This window comes from Callithrix jacchus, chromosome 1, assembly GCF_049354715.1.
Source record: "Callithrix jacchus isolate 240 chromosome 1, calJac240_pri, whole genome shotgun sequence".
NCBI classification, from domain to species: domain Eukaryota; kingdom Metazoa; phylum Chordata; class Mammalia; order Primates; family Cebidae; genus Callithrix; species Callithrix jacchus.
This window is the reverse complement of record NC_133502.1, coordinates 88,242,459-88,264,673: the sequence shown is the minus strand read 5'-3', so window position 1 is coordinate 88,264,673 and position 22,215 is coordinate 88,242,459. Positions and strand designations below refer to the sequence as shown.

At 40.2% G+C, this 22,215-nt stretch overlaps 1 long non-coding RNA gene across 1 annotated transcript; it reads right to left on the bottom strand.

Moving 5' to 3' along the window:
• Positions 1–284: 284 nt before the first annotated feature.
• LOC118153900 (uncharacterized) lies at positions 285–21,385 on the bottom strand. The gene is made up of 3 exons (XR_004743665.3): positions 20,379–21,385; positions 10,032–10,089; positions 285–2,096 (listed from the first exon to the last, which is right to left on the bottom strand). It is a non-coding gene; the product is annotated as an uncharacterized LOC118153900 (long non-coding RNA).
• Between the last annotated feature and the right edge of the window lie 830 nt (positions 21,386–22,215).

The following is a 22,215-nucleotide window of genomic DNA, read 5'->3' as shown; positions in this document are numbered from 1 at the left end:
AGAAAGGGGAGTACTAAACACTGGGGTCTATTGGGGGGAAAAGGGGAGGGCCAGTGGGAGGGGGAGGTAGGGAGGGATAGCCTGGGGAGAAATGCCAAATGTGGGTGAAGGGGAGAAGAAAAGCAAAGCACACTGCCATGTGTGTACCTACGCAACTGTCTCGCATGCTCTGCTCATGTACCCCAAAACCTATAATCAAATAAAAAATTTAAAAAAAAAAATAATAAGAATAATGTTTTTTAAAAATCACTTTAGATAAACTAAGGAAGATATTAACACTGAGCTGGTTCTTGAAAGCTGGGATGAACACTCTGCTCACTATTGCTTTCTGAGCCTTCTGTTTATAATGACAGTTATCGGGGCAGAAATGGCAAGCATTTGATTCAAGGAGCGAGCCTGTCAGAGTGTCAATGAAGTGTGGGGCAACTTTGGTAAGGGCAGCTGCAAACAAGGTGCATGGCTTTGGAAGGCCACCCAACTAAACTCCTGTCACCACTTAACGCACTTTACTCGTTCATCTACTAAAATGCAAATACCCCTGGAATGATGAATTTCAGATACTACTTAGGTTTTCCTAGAAGTGGAAGAACTTGTAGGAACTCTGGCTTCCTGAGGGACAGTGGTACTAATCAATAATAGAAGGTGGCAGCTTGAGTTGGACTGAAATTTCAGAATTGCTCAGGACTAGCCCCAGCCTATTCCCCCTGTGGGATCTCATCTTTGTCCACACCAAGCCCCTTCCAAGTGCCCCAGTGCCTAATCCCCTACTCCCCAACTTCTGCCCTGAGCCCGGTCATTACAATCCTGAGGGACATTTCCCAGAAGCTCAACAAGCCCATGTATGTTCACATTGCAACATCTCATTTAATTCCTGTGCTTTGTTCCATCATTCCCTCTGAGCAAAATGGCTGCCTCCTCTACACCACCAACCCAAATTCAGTCCTTCAAGTTCAAAACTCACCTCTTCTGCAAAGTCTTCCCATGATCCCTCCTACTAATAGCAATCTTCTCCTTGTCTGAATTTAAAGCACTTATTTTCTGAAGTAATCACTTGGCAGTGATCCATACTAGGCTTATGATTTCTTTCAGTTTTCAATGGTCTTATTTGTTTGCTCCTGCAACTCAACTCGGCCATAAATTAGCAGGAGGGACACAGCCTGTGTCTTTTGTGTTTACACAAGACCACCTTCTTCTAATAACCCTTTAAGCTTACACGAGTATCACCATGTTTCTCCACCCCATACCTACACAATGCCACCCAAATTTGCGAAGTTATAGGGGATAAAGTACATATTGGTCCTAACCCATAAATATCCATCAATTTAAATGGTCAACAACCCTGTGAAGAAGGTTCTAGAATCTCTATTTTAGAGGAGACAAAATTGAGATGCATAATGTTAAGTAATTTGCTCCAATCTCATTGACAATTTGACTAATCACATCACTAAGAAGTGATAGTATTGTCAAGTGACAGTTTCACTTACTGTGCTAGATTATGCTGCTCTAGAATACATTCCCAGAGTCTACTACTGTTTAGATTCTTACAGTACTTTACATAGTAAGTGAAAAGAACTGAGATTGCTTTTAAGAGAGCAAGAGAGCGAGAAAACTCATAGGTAAATATTGGTAGAGAAATTAGCAATGAGAATATAATTTGGAACTACAATTCTCATCCTGTAGTTGAATCTTTACAGAATCAGTATATGGGCTTCAGGATGTCTGTGAACCACTTGAAATTGAAATGAAATTGTATCAGCAATGTGTACATCTGTGCATATTGTGGGAGAGAGAGTCCACAGCTTTCATAAGCTTATTAGAGTAATTCTGTGCTAGTTATCAGCGTGATCACACACCTTTTGTTTTTCTCTCTTCCTGGCCCATAAGAAGATGGCACTCTCCCACCTCTAGAAGTAAATACATCCATGTGACTTGGGGTACTGAAATGTGAGAAGTGACTTGGGGTACTTTTGGACAGAAGCTTTAAGAGACAAAGCTCACCACATTTCCTTTCCCTCTGGTATCATGGTTGGCAACGGTCAAAATGGCAGCAGCTTCATTAGCTCAGCCCCTGACGGTCTGCAATCAGCTGGTCCCTCCTGCCAACCCAAAATGGACATGTAGTGTGAGGAAAAAAATTAAGCTTTGATGTTTTATTCCAAGGAGATCTTAAGGCTAATTGTTCCTACAGCACATCCTCATTTGTCATCATTGATACACATCTGTAACCCCCCCAAAAGTTAAAGATCACTTTAACCTTAATGAATGAAGTCCTCCTAATAGAAGATGATTTCCAGGAAGAATTTCTTCTTCTCTTCATTCAAATGAGAGCCATATACTACATTGAATTCTACATTCATATTTCAATTATCTCTGAGTGACATTTCTCTCTATGGTAACATGTGACTCATTGCTCTTTCTTCCTTCATAAGTCACACACAATCACTTATGAAGGAAAAAAAAAGGTGCACATAAGTGCCAGAAGCTTCTAGGAGAAAGAAGCATGAGTATAAATAGCACAGAGAGGGGAAAAATTCCTCAGAGATTTGGAACCATTTTCTCTGTTTGTCCTGTTAGTAGCTCTGAACATTTCACACCTGGAGTATCCCATTAATCACTTAGCCAGTTTCCATGGCTCAAGACAGTTCTCCAGCTATCATGCACAACTTGGAAATATTCATCTCTCTAAATTGTCATTTGGAGTATGCCATTTTCTTGGTCAAAATTAGGCCATGTTTGCCCAGTACCAATAGTACAGAAGTATAAAGATGTGGCCTTAGCAGTCGATCCCACTCGCACACAGCAACAACCAGTATCAGGGGTACTGATGCCATCACCCAGCTTCCTGCCATCTGTATACCTCATATCAACCAGACCAATTGTCTCTTAATGCCCTGATCAAATTGCTGTTTCCACCTCAATGCCTTTGTTTACTCCATTCCCCTTGCCTAGAATATCTTCTTTGCCTCCACTTACACAAATCCAAAACTACAAATTCACTCACTCTCTGACCAAGCAATTGACCTCTAGGGCTCCATCTCAAAGACTGACTGGAAAAAATATGAAAGGCTATTCACTGCAACACTATGATGATAATAAATAATGGAGAACATCAAACTTTCCATAAAAAGTGATGACTGAACAACTTACGTTAGAGCCACACAATGAGATACTGTGCAGTCATAAAAAGTACTGCAAAGTATCTGGATGTAGAGTGATCTCTAGGATATATTAAGTGAAGACAGTACACTGGGGGAAAGTGTGGGTTCTATGTTAATAAACATCTAAGGCACATGGGCCCATACTGAGTGCTAGGGAGACTTCCACAGACTAGGGTGGGGCAGAACAGCTTTAAGAAATCTCTCTGAGGCAACCCAGCCTTCTTGAGTGTACTGCAGCAGCCTTCCAAAGACTGTGTGTGAGGTAGAAGACCAGGTATCTCCAGGCACAGAGCCCTACAGGCAAAACTGGAAAGCAACAAGAACTTCCCAAAGACCCCAAAACCAGACAGCCAGGCTGTAAAGCAAAGGCTCAAAAGTCAAGACAGTTCATCTGTAAAGGAAAAGGAGGTCCTTGGAATTTCACCAGTGTTCAGACTCTAATTCTTACAGAAAAGGAAGTCCTGATTCTACCCTCAAAACAATTGAAGTGAGTGAAGAATGGAATCAAACTAAAGTGGCAACGGAGCCCAAACCCAAATCAGTGACAAGTGAGCGTGCCCTACTCAGAGCCTGAAAGAAGAAGGAGTAAATGTTCTTTATCTCAATCTCTACTGTCCAAGGAAAATACCATACAATCAAAAATTATAAGTCACATGAAGCAACAAGAAAATGTGATCTATGAGAGGTTAAGTGAAGAAAAACCATCAGAAACAGATCCAGATGAAGGTGATCAGACAGAAACTTTTAAATAAACATGTTAAAACTTCTGACAGATAATGTGGACAGGACACATAAGCACACGAGGATTTCAGCAAAGAGATGGAAACTATAAAAAGAAACAAATGGAAATGCTTAAAGTGAAAATTATACCAGAAATGAAGAATTCACTGAACAAGCTTAACAACAGATTGGAGACTGCAGAGGAAATAAATTATAAACCTGAATTCAAGTCTAAAGAAACTATACCACTATCTTCCTCCATTGATGCCTCTTCTCCCAACCCTCCTAAAGGCACAGCTGGACTGAGCCCTCTTCACCATCCAGCTGCCTGTCAATTACATCCTTATCTGTCCCCATGTGCCTATGATCCTTGTGACACTGAACATGAAGATGGTGATGCCCTCCTAGTTTGACCTGACGGGACTGAGTCCAGGTGCCTCAGAGGACGAGGCTGGCATCAATAAGGCAGCAGAGAACTTAAGGTCCCAGCCTTTCCTCAGCCTCCTCCCTTCCCTGCCCCCCAGGAAAGCACTGGGCAGTGCCTCTGTCTGGCTCCCTTCCTGGGCCCCTTGGCAGCTTCCCCACATCCAGTCACACCCCCACCCCCAAGTCAAGGCCTTGACTGAGCACTAGATGAAGAATGTGGTCCCTGCCAATCAAGTTGTCCTGGGTAGCTTTTCACAAGGCAGGGCTCTGCCCCTCCACCTGGCCCGCTGGCTGGCATTGTGGCATTGAGCTGCTGGCTGCCTCAGTACTAGGTCTTCCCCCAGGCAGTTAACAGCAGTGTCTAAGACCTGACAATCATTTAGTGCCATGGGAAGCTGGACCCCATAGTGTCCATATGGTTTGGGGTCCTGATGGCTGAGAAGCTCCATTCTGTTGTCCTACCTGCCAGGGTCCAGTTCAAGACATATCCTGGTGTCATGCACAGCTCTTGTCCCCAGGACTTGGCAGCTGTGGAGGAATTTCTTGCGAAGCTGCTGCCTCCTGTTTAACTAGAGTTGCTAGTCTCCAGCTCAGTTCCCCAGCTCATGGGTGACCCAGCAAGCAAGCTGGGATTTTGGCACCATCTTGGATCTGAGCCTGTTGAGCCCTTGTCCCTACCTTTCCTGATCTGTCTTCTTCCCAGAGGCCTCTGGGGCAGGTGGCAAGGCCTGACCAGCCCTTCCTTACTGGCCTCAGCCACCCAGCTCTCTCTGCAGCAAGGGTGGGCTGCTTTCTTACCCCATTTCCCTGGAGGCAGACCTCTCTGGCAGCAGTATGGGAGGGGGTGTAGGCAGCTGGAGAAAGGGCCCCAGCTGCTGACCCACTCACTCAGGACCTCACTCGCTAGCCCCACTTTGGGTCCCCTCCTATGACCTCAGGGTTTGGCCCATGGGGCCCTCCCAGGTCCCTGCCCCAACTGATTCTGCCAAGATCATCATGTGTTTCTTTCTCCACTCTAGCTGCTTCTCAATCACAAACATGGCCATGGCCCCAGAGCCCCCCTGCTGTCATGGGCTCCCTGTCCCTGGGCAGGAGTGCTGGTGAGGAGGCAGAGTCTTTCAAGGGGGACTTCCCTCAGCTGTTTACCCCGACTAGGGGGATAAGCTCTGCCTACCCCCTACCTCCTCCAGCACAGGCCTGGAGCCTGCAGACTGAGGATCAGGTCTCCCTCAGCTGTCTCATCCTGTTTGTCCCCACTCTAAGCATGGAGGCAGTGGGGAGGAGTTGTATCTCATCTTCTGACTCCATGTGTTTTGGGGTATTTTTCTTGTTATATCTTGGATTCTGATAAAATTAAGGAAATTGTTTCCTCAAAGAAAATAAACTATATCAAAGGAAATACAAAAAGAATGGGGGAAAGTAGAATAGAGCATCCAAGACCTGAGGGACAATATCAAACAGTCTAACATATGTGTTATTGGAGTCTCAAAAGAAGAGGAAAAGAGATGAAATGAAGACACTAGAACTATTTAAAGACATAACAACCAACGATTTTCCAAAACTGATTAAATACCTCAACCTCAGGCAGAATAAATACAGGAATACCAGCAGCCCTCAGCAAGTTAATAAAAATAATTTAAAAATAAAAACAGCTAGGCATACTGTAGTCAAACAACTAAAAACCAAAAACGAAAATAAGTTTTAAAATACTCAGAAAAAACTGACATAAATATGCAGGAACCAGTGAAATAAATGATGTTTGACTTCTCATCAGAAAAAGAAAAAAACATGAAGGACAAAAGGCAACCAAATGACATTATTAAAGTGTTGAAATTAAAAAAACTAGGCTGGATCACACCTGTAATCCCAGCACTTTGGGAAGCTGAGGTGGGTGGATCACCTGAGGTCAGGAGTTCAAGACCAGCCTGGTCAACATGGCAAAACTCTGTCTCTAGTAAAAATACAAAAATTAGCCAGGTGTAGTGGCATGTGCCTGTAATCCCAGCTACTCAGGAGACTGAGGGAGAAGAATTGCTTGAACCCAGGAGGCAGAGGTTGCAGTGAGCTAAGATCACACCACTGCACTCCAGTCTGAGCAAAAGAGCGAGACTCCATCTCAAAAATAAATAAAAAAGTAAAAAAAAAGACATAGAATTTTATATCCTACCAGATGATCCTTCAGAAATTATAATAAAATAAAGACATGTTCAAAGGGGCAAAAGCTTAAATAATTCATTGCAAGCACCTGCATCACAAGAAATTCCAAAGGCTGGAGTCAAATGATTCCAGGAGGGAGCCCAGTTAGGGGCACCCAAAAAAGTAAACATTTGGGTTAGTGTAAAATGGCTTTTCTTACCTTTATTTTAATATTTTTAAATTTCTTAAAATACTTTTGACTATCTGAAGCAAACTTAATAACATCTTGTTAGTCTGAAAAAACATCCATCATTTTTTAGCCCCCCAAGTAAACATTTATCCTGACTTTTCCATATAAACTATATCTCAGGGTAACCAAATAGTTGGGAAGGGGAAGTTCTCAAAATATGCCAGTTAATAAATAAAGAAATAAAGAAAAAATTAAAATATCAATATTTTACAAATTCTAATAAACTAAGAGATGTAGAAAAATATCAGTGACTGCTAACAGAACAAAAGAGAGAACAACCAAGCATTCTATGACTTGTTGTACATATACTCACCACCACCTACAGATATATTTTTGGCCAGGCACGGTGGCTCATGCCTGTAATCCCAACACTTTGGGAGGCCAAAGTGGGCAAATCACCTGAGGAGTTTGAGACCAGCCTGGAAAACATGGTGAAACTCCTTCTCTACCAAAATTACAAAAACTAGCCAGGCATGATGCAGGTGCCTATAATCCCAGCTACTTGGGAGGCTGAGGCAGGAGGATCACTTGAACCCCTGAGGGGGAGATTGCAGTGAGCTGAGATTGCACCACTACACTCCAACATAGGTGACAGAGCAAGACTCCTCAAGAAAGAAAGAAGAAAGAAGGAAGGAAGGAAGGAAGGAAGGAAGGAAGGAAGGAAGGAAGGAAGGAAGGAAGGAAAGAAAGAAATATTCTTGTCAAAAATAATCCAAATCTGAGTGATCCTCTAGAGTTGATAGGCTCTAGCTCTAACTATCAATTTACAGAAAAAAAAAACAAAAAACAGAGGACAGATTACTCTCCCTCTCCAAGGCATCATCTCATGTGAATACATGTGGCTGCTTACTAAAAACATTTTTTTATTATTATTTTTTTTTTCTTGAGATGGAGTCTCACTCTGCTGCCCAGGCTGGATTGCTGTGGTGTGATCTCAGCTCACTGCAACCATCTTTTGGGTTCAAGTGATTCTCTTGTCTCAGCCTCCTAAGTAGCTGGGATTATAGGTGCCTGCCACCACACCTGGCTAATTTTTGCATTTTTGATAGAGACGGGGTTTCCCCATGTTGGCCAGTCTGGTCTCAAATGCCAGAACACAGATAATCCCACCTGCCTTGCCTCCCAAAGTTCTGGGATCACAGGCATGAGCCACCACAACCAGCCACTAAAAACATTCTTAATAACTGATGTTTTCTTAAAAAAAAAAAAAGAGACGTCTACATTTTACATTTTCATGTCTTGTCCTAGGTTGCTGAATATTAAATGTATTGAATACCAATCATATGCATTTAACACATTCAGTGGAATTAAATTCCCTTCAAAACGGCACAAATATTGTCTAAGTGCCCTAGTGCTAATGCCCAAATTATAGTGCAATCAATCTAGAGAAAAACAGCTCCAGCCAAACAAAAGAAAGGCCACACCAGACTTCACATGCCACTCACCTGAACCTGTCAGGAAGATGCTGACCCATTCTTGACCCCACCAACCAGCTCACTCAGCTCCAATTACCATCCAATTTCTCAATAGAAATATTAATAAACAGAACATATCATAAAGTTTAGCCATGAAGTGACATAATTTGGAACTCATGCCCGAAGCTCCATTCACACGTCCTGTTCGATCATGTAAGTATCCTTACCTATTTACCAAGAAACTGAGAATACAAAGTGTTGACTACACAATGACTCCACTGAGAATGTATCATTCCAGGTGATTTGTATATTCATACATCTTTCTTTTATTCAAATCACTGCTCCTTCATCACAGGAATTCTCATTAGAATAAAAAATTAAGAGCCAAGATTTAGGCTTGGGTTACTTTAACTGGCATTGATTTTAAGTAGAAAGTTTAATTTCTACTACCATATTATTGTAGTAGAATTTTTCTAGTAAAACTGAAAAAAAACTGGGGATTCTTTTCTTTAATAGAAATCCAAAAGAATAAAATGCAACCTACCAACACATGAGCTATGGAAACACGTAAAGAGAACTCACAACAGCTGCAGCATCCTTAGCCATACTGGCTGATGGATTCCAATTCATCCACCATAACTGATTTAATATGAGAGTATAATTAGTACTGTTGATTACTATCTGGTGCCAGATATCCCAAATGCCCCACCTTCGTGCTAATTAATCTTGAAAACTTTCCAAGCTTTCCTCTACCCTGCCTGCCTCTGTTCCCTGCATTGGTGCACACGTGGCGTTCTATTCAAACAGCACAATAAAAACAGCATCACTAGGTCTTACACACAGTTGGCACTCAGTAAATGTTTGTTTATTCAAATCACTGCTCCTTCATCACAGTAATTTTCATTAGAATGAAAAATCAAGAGCCAAGATTTAGGCTTGGGTCACTTTAACAGGCATTGATTTTAAGGCCATGGAAATACATGTGATCAAGTTGTTAGTAAAAAGCAATCCTTAGAAAATCCAAGGACTCATCACAGGGGTAATGTTGTGAGACTATCCTAAATTTAGATACTGAAAGATGAGAGGCTATACCATTAAGGATGTATTCCTATGTCACTGATCTGAGTGAAATCAGCAGAAATCTAACAGAAACAAGGACATGATGCTATTAAAAATTAGGCTATGAAACTAAAGACCATGCAGTCTCTACTATTTTCTATGAATATAGTTTTCCCTGAAGTATTTATGAAGTAACTAAGTACATTTAACAAAAGATGGAGCAAGAATTGTCTTCAACAAAGATATGGTTCATAAACCCCCTGTGCTCCCTTCCTCAGTCTGCTCTGCCCTTTTGGGAAGTTCCACAACCTCATCAATCCAGCATTGCTTCTGCATTCTAAGTAATTCCCCCCCCCCCCAAAAAAAAACATAGTGGGCTTTTGCCAGGAGTCACCCTTGCAAAACAGTGATTTAGAGTTCTCCTTATTAGAGTGATGGTGTTAAAGATAGGAGGTGGAGCAAGACAGCAAGTACAAGCCCAAGAATGGGAAGAAGCAAAGTCAAAATGTCCAATTTGAAAAATCAGTTTCCTACCAACTGTGGGGAGTTTTGTAGCTCCAGAGACACTTCCTAATGGAAGGTACACACTACTCTTCTATGGAACTAAACTTTCTATTTGAGAAACAATAGCCTTGGTAATTCAGCTACCTGAATTAAACCTTTTTTGTGTGAGAATTTTTAGTAGAGATGGTGTTTAACTCTTACTTAAATAGGAAGAGAAAAGGAATGGTTGAGGACTGGGATTCACTGGAATCTTTAACCTGCAGCACTAGTGTCCCTTGAGAAGGCAGTGCTTTTAAGTGCTAAAGGCAGTTCTGGTGAGATAAACTTACATCATTAAGAAAATGTAACACATTTTCTCACTACCTTGTTTGTCTTCAGATGTGTCCAGGAGCGTCTGCAGGAATGGCTTTGGGGCTTCAACCTATGGGCAAGAAAGGGTATGATTGGGCAGGATCATTTTACCCATTCCTAAGTCTTATTTTTTATTTTTTTGGAGACCAGTTTCTCTCTGTCGCCCCAGCTGGAGTGTAGTAGCACCATCTCAGCTCACTGCAACCTCTGCCTCCCATGTCAAAGCAATTCTCCTGTCTCAGCCTCCAGAGTAGCAGGAACTACAGGTGCCCATCACAATGCCTGGCTAATTTTTTGTGTGAGAATTTTTAGTAGAGATGGTGTTTAACTTTATTGGCCAGGCTGGTCTGGAACTCCCGACTTCGGGTGATCCACCCACCTCAGCCTCCCAAAGTGCTGGGATTACAGGCATAAGCCACCATGCCCAGCATCCATTCATAAGTCCTTAACTCTTCAGTCTAGTACTTAGACCCCAATGCAGCCCTCTCTGGTACCTCGCTGCCTCATCTTCACCAAATCCTCTTCTTCTCCCCTTTGCTGTAAGAATTTCCCAAATCTCAGTTCTTGTTCCACTCCCCCAGTGCTTCTCTCCACATTTCCCATAATAAGCTACTGCAGTCTCTGAAATCTGACCCTTGACTCTGATTCTCACCTCTTTATCTCCAAAATCAGACATATTTGCTAAATATTGGCCAGTGCAGTGGCTCACTCCTCGGGAGGCTGAGATAGAAGGATTGCTTGAGGCCAGGAGTACAAGACTGGCCTGGGCAACAGAATGAGACCTTGTTTCTATAAAAAATTTAAATATTAGCCTGGTGTGGTGGTACATGCCTGTAGGTGAGACCCTGTGTTTAACAGAAAAAATCCGATGTGTTTGTGCCAAAATTAAAAATGTCATCTCTAGCTGGACATGATGGCTCACGCCTGTAATCCCAGTACTTTGGGAGGCCAAGACAGGCAGATCACTTGAGGTCGGCAGTTCGAAACCAGCCTGACCAACATGGAGAAACCCTGTCTCTAATAAAAATACAAAAAAATTAGCCAGGCATGGTGGCGTGCACCTGCAATCCCAGCTACTTGGGAGGCTGAGGCAGGAGAATCTCTTGAACCTGGGAGGCAGAGGTTGCAGTGAGCCAGAGTCACACCATTGCACTCCAGCCTGGACAGCAAACCGGAAACTCCATCTCAAAAAAAAAAAGTCATCTCCATCTGCAAAAGTTTGCAGAAATTATAAGGCAAACAATAATCCAGAAAAGTGCTATAATTATTACAAGTTGACACATATAAATATGTCATATGCATGTATACGTATTATATATGATATATAAATACTATAATCATATATAATATAAATATTATCTATAATAGATAATTTACAAAAGAAAGAGCTCTAAGACATATTTGGGAGAAAAAATAAACTTGAAGAAATGCAAATTTAAACAATTTAAACAGAAAAATAACCATAACTGTGGATGATAATTTATGCACAAAATGCTCATTGTGCCATTGCGGTATTATCAAATGAGAGCTCATCTAACTGCACACTAGGATAATGTTTCGGTAATTATGGTACAATGTATACTAGGCTTTATGGTGGGCTTTTGGGGATCATCGCATATTTCATAAACAGCATACATTGTTCCAAACAGTGGAGATTTAAACTGCTTGAGGTTTTCAGTTAAATATGAAGGACTAGATACATAGACTTCTGCATGCTTCTAAAACTCCATTAATATAACAGTAAAGGATGAATAACCAAGTACAAAGAGAACTATAGAAGGGATAAGAGAGGATATATTTTGATTAAATATCAGCAGTAGAAAACAGATGGAGAAATGAGACTTGAGTTGGCAGAGCTGAAAGGAGCTGAAAGAAGCTGAAACACAAATGTGTGTCAAGGAAGACTCCAATGAGAAAAAGTTGATCCACCCCCACAGAACCCCTGAAAGACTCAGGAAGTGGCAGTCTAAATTGCTGAGAGGCTTTTAAATGTTCTCATCACAAAGAAATGTTAAATGCATGAAGTGACGGATACACTAAACACCCAGACTGGCTCATTATATAACATATACATGTATCAAAAAGACATCAAATTATACCACATACATATGTACAAAGCATCAAGCAAAGATTTTCTCAATTAAAAAAAGAAAGAAAGAAAGAAACTGGCAGTCTCAGACACAGTGGGTGAGAAGTGTGTGGCAAAATACTGGTTGGAAAATTTCTAGGGAAAACAATAAAAGTCCCACATCCCTCCCTCTTTTTGAGCAGTCAGGCAATCACCTTCAACTGTTCCCCCAAAGAGACAGGAGATTTAACCTCTAGATAACCAAAACAGAAAGACTCAGTACTTCAAGACTCAAGTGTGGCAGAGGGTTGTGGTAATGATGCCTCCAATTAAAAATTGGATTAAGTGACAGTCTGCACACAGAGCTGCAAGACCCTCAGCTCTCTTCCTCAGTTTTCTGTTCAAGAGAACCAGCCACCAGACTTCCTAATACATCTTCCAGGACTAGATTCCAGGACCAAACTCCAGGACCTTTCTCTGGAAGAACTGAATAGTCCCAAAGAATACATCTATAGGCTCAGGCATTTGGGGCCCCGCTAGGCTTCAACCACCTGCACAGAGATTTCAGTCAGCATATTAGTGCCTCACTTTGAAATATTAACACACAGCCACAACCACTAGACCAGAGGAAAGCCTTCCTCGTGAAATAGACAGACTGAAACAAACAGAAGAATGTAGCTTGGAGGAAATAGAGACATAGCAGAAAATAGAAGAAAACTACAAAACGAATTGATAACTTCAGTGAGAAGATGTTTCACTGATGCAATAAGAACAAAGGAGAAACAAAAAAGAAAACAAGAAAAGCTATAAAGATCCAAATTTAATGGCCAAAACTCCCTAATGAATCATCAGAATCTTGTCTGAACCATATATGGGATTTCTATGTGGATTCTGTTTGAATAGAAAGAGACTCACTAATAAAAGAAAAATTCTAATGTTCTGCTCTATACAATGCATTATTTCCTGCTATTTAAAAATCACTCACTATGGCGTTCTTAATAACATGGGAAAATGCTTATGATATAACACTGAGTGAGAAAAGTAGAAAAATTGTATTAGGTATTAAAGGCATGTTTTCAGGTATTACAGATATGTGCAGGCATATTTTTACCTGTGTATTTGTGCATATTGCTTTATGGATGTGTTGACCATCTCCCTAGACTCCTAGCATTTTTACTTTTCACTCTCTCTCTCCACCAAATCTAACTTGTCTCTGGAGTGATAAAGCTTTGCTACCTCAATCATGGAAGTGCACACGATCCAATTTCCAGATTGCCAACTATTTTTGTAGAAACTGACTTTTCTCTGATAATTAAAAAGTAGCTTTAAACAAAAGAGCAAGATAAGACATAAAAAGACATTCTGAATATAAGTTTCTGAATACGTTCAAATAGGATGGTTTACCTAATAAGCTCCCTGGGACCTTGCTCACGTCTACTCAGTCCTGTTTTATAGATGATTATTACTGGCCGGGTGCAATGGCTCACACCTGTAATCCCAGCACTTTGGGAGGCTGAGGCAGGTGGATCACCTGAGGTCAGGAGTTTGAGATCAGCCCAGCCAATATGGTGAAACTCAATCTCTACTAAAAAAACACACAAAAAATTTAACTGGGCTTGGTGCCGCGTGCCTGTAATCCCAGCTACTTGGGAGGCTGAGACAGGAGAATCCCTTGGACCTGGGAGGCAGAGATCACAGGGAGCAGAGATCGCGCCCTTGCACTCCAGCCTGGGCAACAGAGGGAGACTCCCTCACAAAAAGAAAATAAAATTATTATAAGTTTGAGGATCTAATTTTCAAATTCAAAGCAAACGACCATCAACCATTAAGCAAAAAAAAAAAAAAAAAAAAAAATCAGAATTGAGGCATTAAGAGTAAACACTACTATGTCAAGACAGGAAAGTAATTTTTATAATTGTTATCCAATATTATCAAAAATTTAAAAATAATTCTGAACAACTCATGTGCCTGCCAATAAGGAAATGGATGAATCAATTATAACAGATCTATACAATGGAGTACTATGCAGGCATAAAAATGGCACAAAAAAGACCTCAGTATACCAATATGGAGTGATCGTCTGGGTGTGTTATTAAGCAAACAAGACAAATTGTGGAATAGTATGCTACTTTTTGTGATGAAAAAATAAGACTAATACATGTGAGTTATTGCAAAAATAAACATGAAGGATAAACTAAGAACTAATAATAAAATGGTCATCGATAGGGGACAGAGGTGGAATCAGGTAGGGATTAAAAATGGAGGTGAGACTTCTCTGAATATCTTCACATAATTTTTAGTTTTGATTCCTATGTTTATATACATAACTCAAAAATAAAATTCACTGAAAATAAATGTATTTTCGTTGGTTATTTGTTTTGTTTGTTTGTTTGCTTTGAAACAAAGTCTTGCTCTGTCACCAGGCTTTGGAGTGCAGTGGTGAAATCTCGGCTCACTGCAAGCACCACCTCCCGGTTCAAGTGATTCTTCCGCTTCAGCCTCCTTAGCAGCTAGGACTACAAGCAGGCACCACCATGCCTGGCCATTTTTTTTTGTATTTTTAGTAGAGATGGGGTTTCACCATGTTGGCTAGGATGGTCTAGATCTCTTGACCTTGTGATCCACCCACCTCGGCCTCCCAAAATGCTGGGATTACAGGCATTAGCCACCATACCTGGCCACTTTTTTTTTTTTTTTTTTTTGAGACTGAGTCTCATTCTATCACCTAGGCTGCAGTGCAGTGGCACGATCTCAGATTACTGGAAACTCTGCCTCCTGGGTTCAAGCGATTCTCCTGCCTCAGCCTCCCCAGTAGGTGATTACAGGTGCCTGCCACCACTCCCAGCTAATTTTGGTATTTTTAGTAGAGACAGCGTTTCACCATGTTGGCCAGACTGGTCTTGAACTGCTGACCTCAAGTGATCTGCCCATCTCAGCCTCCCAAAAAGGTGGGATTACAGGCGCAAGCGACTGCACCAAGCCAATAAATGTTTATATAAAACAAAATGAAACAAATTTATACAGATAGCAACATTTTCACATAACCACAAAGGAAAAAATATTTTAAGCAGCTTTTAAGCTTAGCACACTGCTATACATCCTTAGATGTGTTATGAAGACAAAAAGAACTACAAGAAATTTTAATTTTCACTGAGGTTGCAGTAGTAGTAATATTGGTGCTGTTGCTTTAAATGTTACAGAGTGAAGCAAATAACACTAGTCCTCCCTCATTGGTGGTTTTGCTTTCCACAGTTTCAGTTACTTACTGTCAACCTCAGTCCAAAGATATTAAATGGAAAATTCCAGAAGCAAACAATTCCTAAGTTTTAAATTGTGTGCCTTTCCAAGAAGTGTGATGATATCTCACACTATCCCACTCCATCCTGCCCAGGACTTAAAACATCCCTTTGTTCAGCACATCCATGGGCAAATCCTGCCCATTAGTCACTAAGTAGCCTTCTTTGTTATCAAATTGAAAAAATGTAGTATATATAGAGTTTGGTATGATCCACAGTTTCAGGCATTCATTGGGGAGTTATGGAGGCTAAAGTAACTCCATCTTAGATGGTAATCTGCCATGTTGACGTCTGGTTAATCCCGGTTACTGGAATGCCTCTTTATCTACTATTCCTTGTGTAAGAGCATACCGTAACTGTAAGCCCTGCCCTTAGGTCTAAACAAACTTGATGTTATCACAAAAATTACTGGCTATGACATAAATAGCATATTTGTATTTTCCTGGTAGTTTGCCTTATAGAACATGTATATCCTTTTCCTATAATATATAAACCGCAGGTCTGTGGGTTAACAGTGTGAGGACCTGCCCATTGGAGACCTGGTTTCTGTTCGTAAATTTCTATTAAATGTTTCTTTCTGAGAAACTGGATTTGTCAGCCTTTTTCTTCAATCTCCGCTCACCATGGAACAGGAATCTTAGAACATATCCCCCCCACACAAGAGACGACTACTATAAATAAATCATTTTGTGTTATTGGTAACTAAGATTTTTAGTGTAACAAAAAAATACATTAATATAAAATCAAAGAAGGTAAGAAATAATCTATAATGTTAAATTTAAATTAGAAATATTATTATGAACTTATGTTTTTTTCTTTTCCTTAATCGGTTTTATATCATTTACAAGTAATTAAATTCACCCATTTTCAGTGTATAATTTTTGATACTCTCATTATAAAAAGTTCCCTTTTAACTTCCTGAAAGCAGTTTTTCCCTTTTACCCTCAGCCCTTGATAACCATCATGCTGCCCTCATGAAATGAGTCAGGGAGGAGTCCCTCCTTTTCAATTGTTTGGTAGAATTCAGCTGTAAATTTATCTGGTCTTAGGCATTTTTTGGTTGGTAGACTATTTATTACTACTGCCTTAATTGCAGAACGTGTTTTCGGTCTATTCAAGAATTTAATTTCTTCCTGGTTCAGTTTTGGGAGAGTGTATTTGTACAGAAGTTTATCCATTTCTTCCGGATCTTATGGTTTATGTAGATAGAGGTGTTTATAGTATTCTCTGATGGTCATTTGTATTTCTGTCGTCAGTGGTAATATTCCTTTATCATTTCTGATTGTGTCTGTTTAATTCTCTCTTTTCTTTTCTGTTAGCCTAGCTAGTGGTCTATCTATTTTATTTTATTTTCCAAAAAATAGCTTCTGGATTCATTGACTTTCTGAAGGGCTTTCTGTGTCTCTTATCTTCTTTGGTTTTACGCGGATCTTGGTTATTTCTTGTCTTCTGCTACCTTTGGAGTTTATTTGCTCTTGGTTCTCTTGTTCTTTTTGTTATGATATTAAGTTGCTGATTTCAGATCTTTCTAGCTTTTTGATGTGGGCATTTAGTGCTGTAAATTTTCCTCTTAACACTGCTTTGGCTGCATCCCAGAGATTCTGGTATGTTGTTTCTTTGTTCTCATTAGTTTCAAAGAACTTCTTGATTTCTGCCTTAATTTGATTATTTGCCCAGGAGTCATTCAGCTGCAGGTTGTTCATTTTCCATGTAGTTACATGGTTTGGAGTGAGTTTCTTAATCTTGATTTCTAATTTGATTGCACTGTGATCCAACAGACTGTTATGATTCCAATTATTTTGCATTTTCTGAGGAGTGTTTTACTTCCAATTACATGATAAATTTTAGAGTAAGTGCCATGTGGGGATGAGAAGAATGTGTGTTCTATTGATAGAGTTCTGTAGATGCCTATCAGGTCCATTTGATCCGGAGCTGAGTTCAGGACCTAAATATCTTTGTTAATTTTCTGTCTCAATGATCTGTCTAATATTGTCAGTGGAGTGTAAAAGTCTCCCACTATTATTGTGTAGGAGTCTAAGTCTCTTTGTAGATCTCTAAGAACTTGCTTTATGAATCTGGGTGCTCCTGTGTTGGGTGCATATATATTTAGGACAGTTAGCTCTTCTTGTTAAATGAACACTTTACCATTATATAATGCCCTTCTTTGAATCTTTTTTTATCTTTGTTGGTTTAAAGTCTGCTTTGTCAGAAACTAGGATTGTGACCTGCTTCTTTCTGTTTTCCATTTGCTTGATAAATTTTGCTCCATCCCTTTATTTTGAGCCTATGTGTGTCTTTGCATGTGAAATGGGTCTCTTGAAGACAACATATCAATTGGATGTTGATTCTTTATCCAGCTTGCCATTCTGTGTCTTTTAATTGAGGCATTTAGCCCATTTACATTTAAGGATAATATTGTTATATGTGAATTTGATCCTGTCATCATGATGCTAGCTGGTTATTTTGTGGACTTGTTTATGTGGTTGCTTCATAGTGCTGCCAGTCAGTGTGTTTTTCTAGTGGCAGGTAATGTTTTTCTTTTCCATATTTAGTGCTTCTTTCAGGAGCTCTTGTTAGGCAGTCCTGGTGATGATGAATTCCCTCAGCATTTGCTTGTCTAAAAGGATCTTATTTCTCCTTAGCTTATGAAGCTTAATATGGTCAGATATAAAATTCTGGGTTGGAAATTCTTTTCTTTAAGAATGTTGAATATTGGCCCCCAATCTCCTCTGACTTATAAAGTTTCCACTAAGAGGTCCACTGTTACTCTGATGGGCTTGTCTTTGTAGTGATCTGAACTTTCTCTATGACTTCCCTTAACATTTTTTTCTTTCATTTCAACCTTGGAGAATCTAAAGATTATATGTCTTGGGATTTATTTTCTCAATTTATATATTGTCTTGGGAGTGTCTTAGTGGGTTCTCTGGATTTCCTGAATTTGAGTATTGGCCTGTCTTGCTGGGTTGGGAAAATTCTCCTGGATAATATCCTGAAGTATGATTCCAATTTGGTTCCATTCTCCCTATCACTTTCAGGTACTCCAACCAGTCATAGGTTTGATCCTTTTACATAATCCCATATCTTTCAGAGGTTTTATTCATTCTTTTTCCTCTATCTTTGCCTGCCTGTTTTATTTTGGAAAGACAGTCTTCAAGCTCTGAGATTCTTTCCTCCACTTGGTTATTCTGCTACTGATGCTTGTGATTGCATTGTGAAGTTCTCATGTCGTGTTTTTCAACTCCATCAAGTCAGTTCTGTTCCTTTCTAAACTGGCTATTCTGGTTATTGGCTACTGTACTGATTCTTAGCTTCTTTGCATTGAATTAGAAGTTCATTATTGCCCTCCTTCTGAAGCCTACTTCTGTCAATTCAGCCATCTCAGCCTCAGCCCAGTTCTATGCCTTAACTAGAGATGTATTAGATCATTTGGAGAAGAAGTACTCTGGCTTTTTGAGTTTTCAGTGTTTTTGTGTTGATTCTTTGTCTTTGTGGGCTTATCTACCTTTGATCTTTGAGGTTGCTGACCTGTCGGGTCTTTTTTGTTGATGTTGTGTTGATTTCTGTTTGTTTGTTTTCCTTTTAATAGTCAGGCCACTTTTCAACAGGGCTGCTGTGGTTTGCTGGGGGTCCACTCCAGACCCTAGTTACCTCAGTCCCTCCCTGGAGGTATCACCAGTGAAGGTTATGAGCCTGCAAAGATAGCAGCTTTCTTCCTCTGGGAGCTCCATCCCAGGGGGAACCAACCTGATGTCAGCCTGAATGTTCCTATAGGAGGTGTCTGGAGACCTCTGTTGGGAGGTCTCACCCAGTCAGGAAAAACAGGGTCAGGGACCCGCTTAAAGAAGCAGTATGGCTTCCCCTCAGCAGAGCAGTTGTGCTGTGTTGGGAATAGCCCTCTTTGTCCAGACTTCCCAGGCTCTCTAGAGCCAAGGGGCTGGGAAGGCTATGTTAGCTGAACCACAGACAGGGTGGCTGCCCCTCCCCCAGGGGCTTCATCACAGGGAGAGATCAGATGACCTCATGATTTTTAAAAATACATTTCCTAGTTCAGACCCCTGAAAGAGTCAAGAAGTACTAAAACTCCAGTAGCAATTAGCATACCTAGTATCTGAATCTTGGCTTTAAATACCACTCCCCAATAAAAGGAATCAAATATCCTTAGCAAAAGTCAGATTCTAAGCCTGGGGCAAGGAGAGGACAAGATGAAACATCTTGTTTGCCAGAAAGCAAGGAAGCCTTTACTGAAGAATGAGAAGGGCATATCAGTAAAACACAGCAACCAGTTTTCAGAGCTTCTACTTCTCAAATTTTGAGAAATTGTAGCTCAATAAGTATAATGAATTTCTAAATATTGACTAAACGAAAAGGCTTAAGTCTACATACAATACTCAAAGAAGGCTAAACAAAACAAAATTAATTTGGCACCATGGGAGATTATGACCATTACTTCAACTTTCAACTCCTTACTCTGAAAATTGGAAATTAAAACAAAAGAACTATTTTTCCTGCTTCATAAGAGCAATGGTAGTTAATCCTCAGGTGATCTAGAAAATCTTCTTCAGAGAAGAATGTCAGCTAATAAGTTTGCAACCCTCAATGAAATAATTGATTCAGAAAATGATAATCAATGGATGTTAAAATCATTAGTTAAAAGATTACCAGGAAAAGGACAGTGTCATACATCTCCTGTTGCTTGCTAATTGCAAAGGGGAAATGGGCCTTTATAATCAGAGATCTACTTGTCACAGTAAAACGAAGTAACTCAGCATCATTAATAGTGAAACAACGGGGCATTTTGTGCCTCCTGATATGTTGTAATATGAAGTACACAAAATCATCTATAAAATTATCTGGCCAAAAGGTTCTGCCTGAATCTCATCAAGGTTTCAGAGCTGACTTCCAGTTTATAGGAACTACAAGGGAGAAAGGAACTAGTTAAAGATATAAAAGATACTGCATCAGATGTACTTATGTATCAGATCCTCTCAGCCTCACCTGTCTCCAGGGACATTGTGTTCAGCTCCAGGCCTCCTTGCAGAAACCAAGTCTGGCTGTGCTCCAGTAGACTTTATGTGGGCAGTACCCTACAGTGCTGCTTCTCATCCCGAGCTTCCCCCTAGACAGAGGTGTGAAACTCTGCAGCCAGGTCCAGGCTGGCTCATGCGCAAACTGAAAGGAAGGCAGGATTCACATTCTGTAGAGTGCACATGACTCTTGCATCAGTGGAATATGAAAGCCAGTGGACACATTCTTCCCTGTTGTCTCCTTGAAACAGAGCATCCTAAAAAACAGCCATTGACATGCTCTTTCAGATGATCACATAAGATAAAGTAGCAAACCTAGTTAATAGTAGAGAATGGGTAGCATAATAACACACACTCATATCGCCTCACTCCCCTTCCCTGCCTCATTATGAACTATACACACCCACTCCTCCCTAGTCCTGCACTTCCAAGGAGAGTTGTAGCATATAGGCCTTGCCTTAGGTTCTAACATCCAAGGAAAAACGCAGGTTAAGAATGATCCCGTGAGGCAACAAATCTAGAAGGTGGGACAATCCAAATGACAACAGACCTTGACTGTTAAGTATGTATATATTTATATGTGTATATATGTATATGTGTATTTACATGTGTATATGTGTGTATATATACATGCACACATATATATGTATATATGAATGGACAAAACAACTAAATGTAGTGTGTGAGTACTGATTGCATGCAATTGAATAAAACAAGCTATAAAAGGTATATGGGAGGCCTCACACCTGTAATCCCAACACTTTGGGAGGTGGAGAAGGACAGATCACCTGAGATTGGGAGTTCAAGACAAGCATGACCAACATGGAAAAACCCCATCTCTACTAAAAATACAAAATTAGCTAGGTGTGGTGGTGCATGCCTGTAATCCCAGCTACTAGGGAGGCTGGCAGGAGAGTCATTTGAACCCAGGAGGTGGAAGTTGCAGTGAGCTGAGATCATGCCATTGCACTCCAGCCTTGGCAACAAGAGTGAAACTCCATCTCAAAATAAATAAATAAAGAAATAAATGAATGAATAATAAAAAGGTACATGGGCAATAACTAGGAAATTTTGAAAATGAACTGGATATTAGGTAACACTTGGAGATTACTGTGAATTTTCTCAGATATGGTTATGGTTTAGTAGCTACATAAAAGAAAGTCTTTATTGTTAGGAGTTATACGCTGAATATTTAGGGCTGATGTGTCATAATATCTGCAACTGGCTTCCAAATATTTCAGAATATGTATATATATTTTTTGAAGAAACGTACTTATACCTTAAAAGATAAATATGCAGCCATATGTCCCTAAAAAAGTAAAGCAACTGTTCGGAAGTACTTATTCCTGAAAAGATACAATTTCACTATAGAATTTAGTCCAACCGTCATGTATAACAGTGAAAGGCTGTGAGAGGGCCTTTCAAAGGAAAGATGAGATGGTTCTAGCTGCTATGTTTGAACAAGATGTGAGAGAGAGAGAGAGTTTGGGGGGGGAGGGGAGCTTTCTAAAATAAATGCTAAAATTTTCTTCTAATTATCCCTACATTTTAAAAATAAGAGTTTTCACTTAAGCTGAGAAACTTGAAGATTTCAGTGTGTTCAATTGCAGGTAAGAGCACTAGACTTTTCCTAGAACAGAAACTGGTTCCCTGTGAAGCCCTATACAACATGCTGTGAGCACAGTGCCTGCAGCACTGAAGGCCAAAGGGCAGTTCAAGCTGAATCTGGCTCAATTTCCTAGAAAAATAGCACCATCTGCTGGCCGGGCAAAGGCAAACTTTAAAGACCTGAACTCTGATAGATCAAG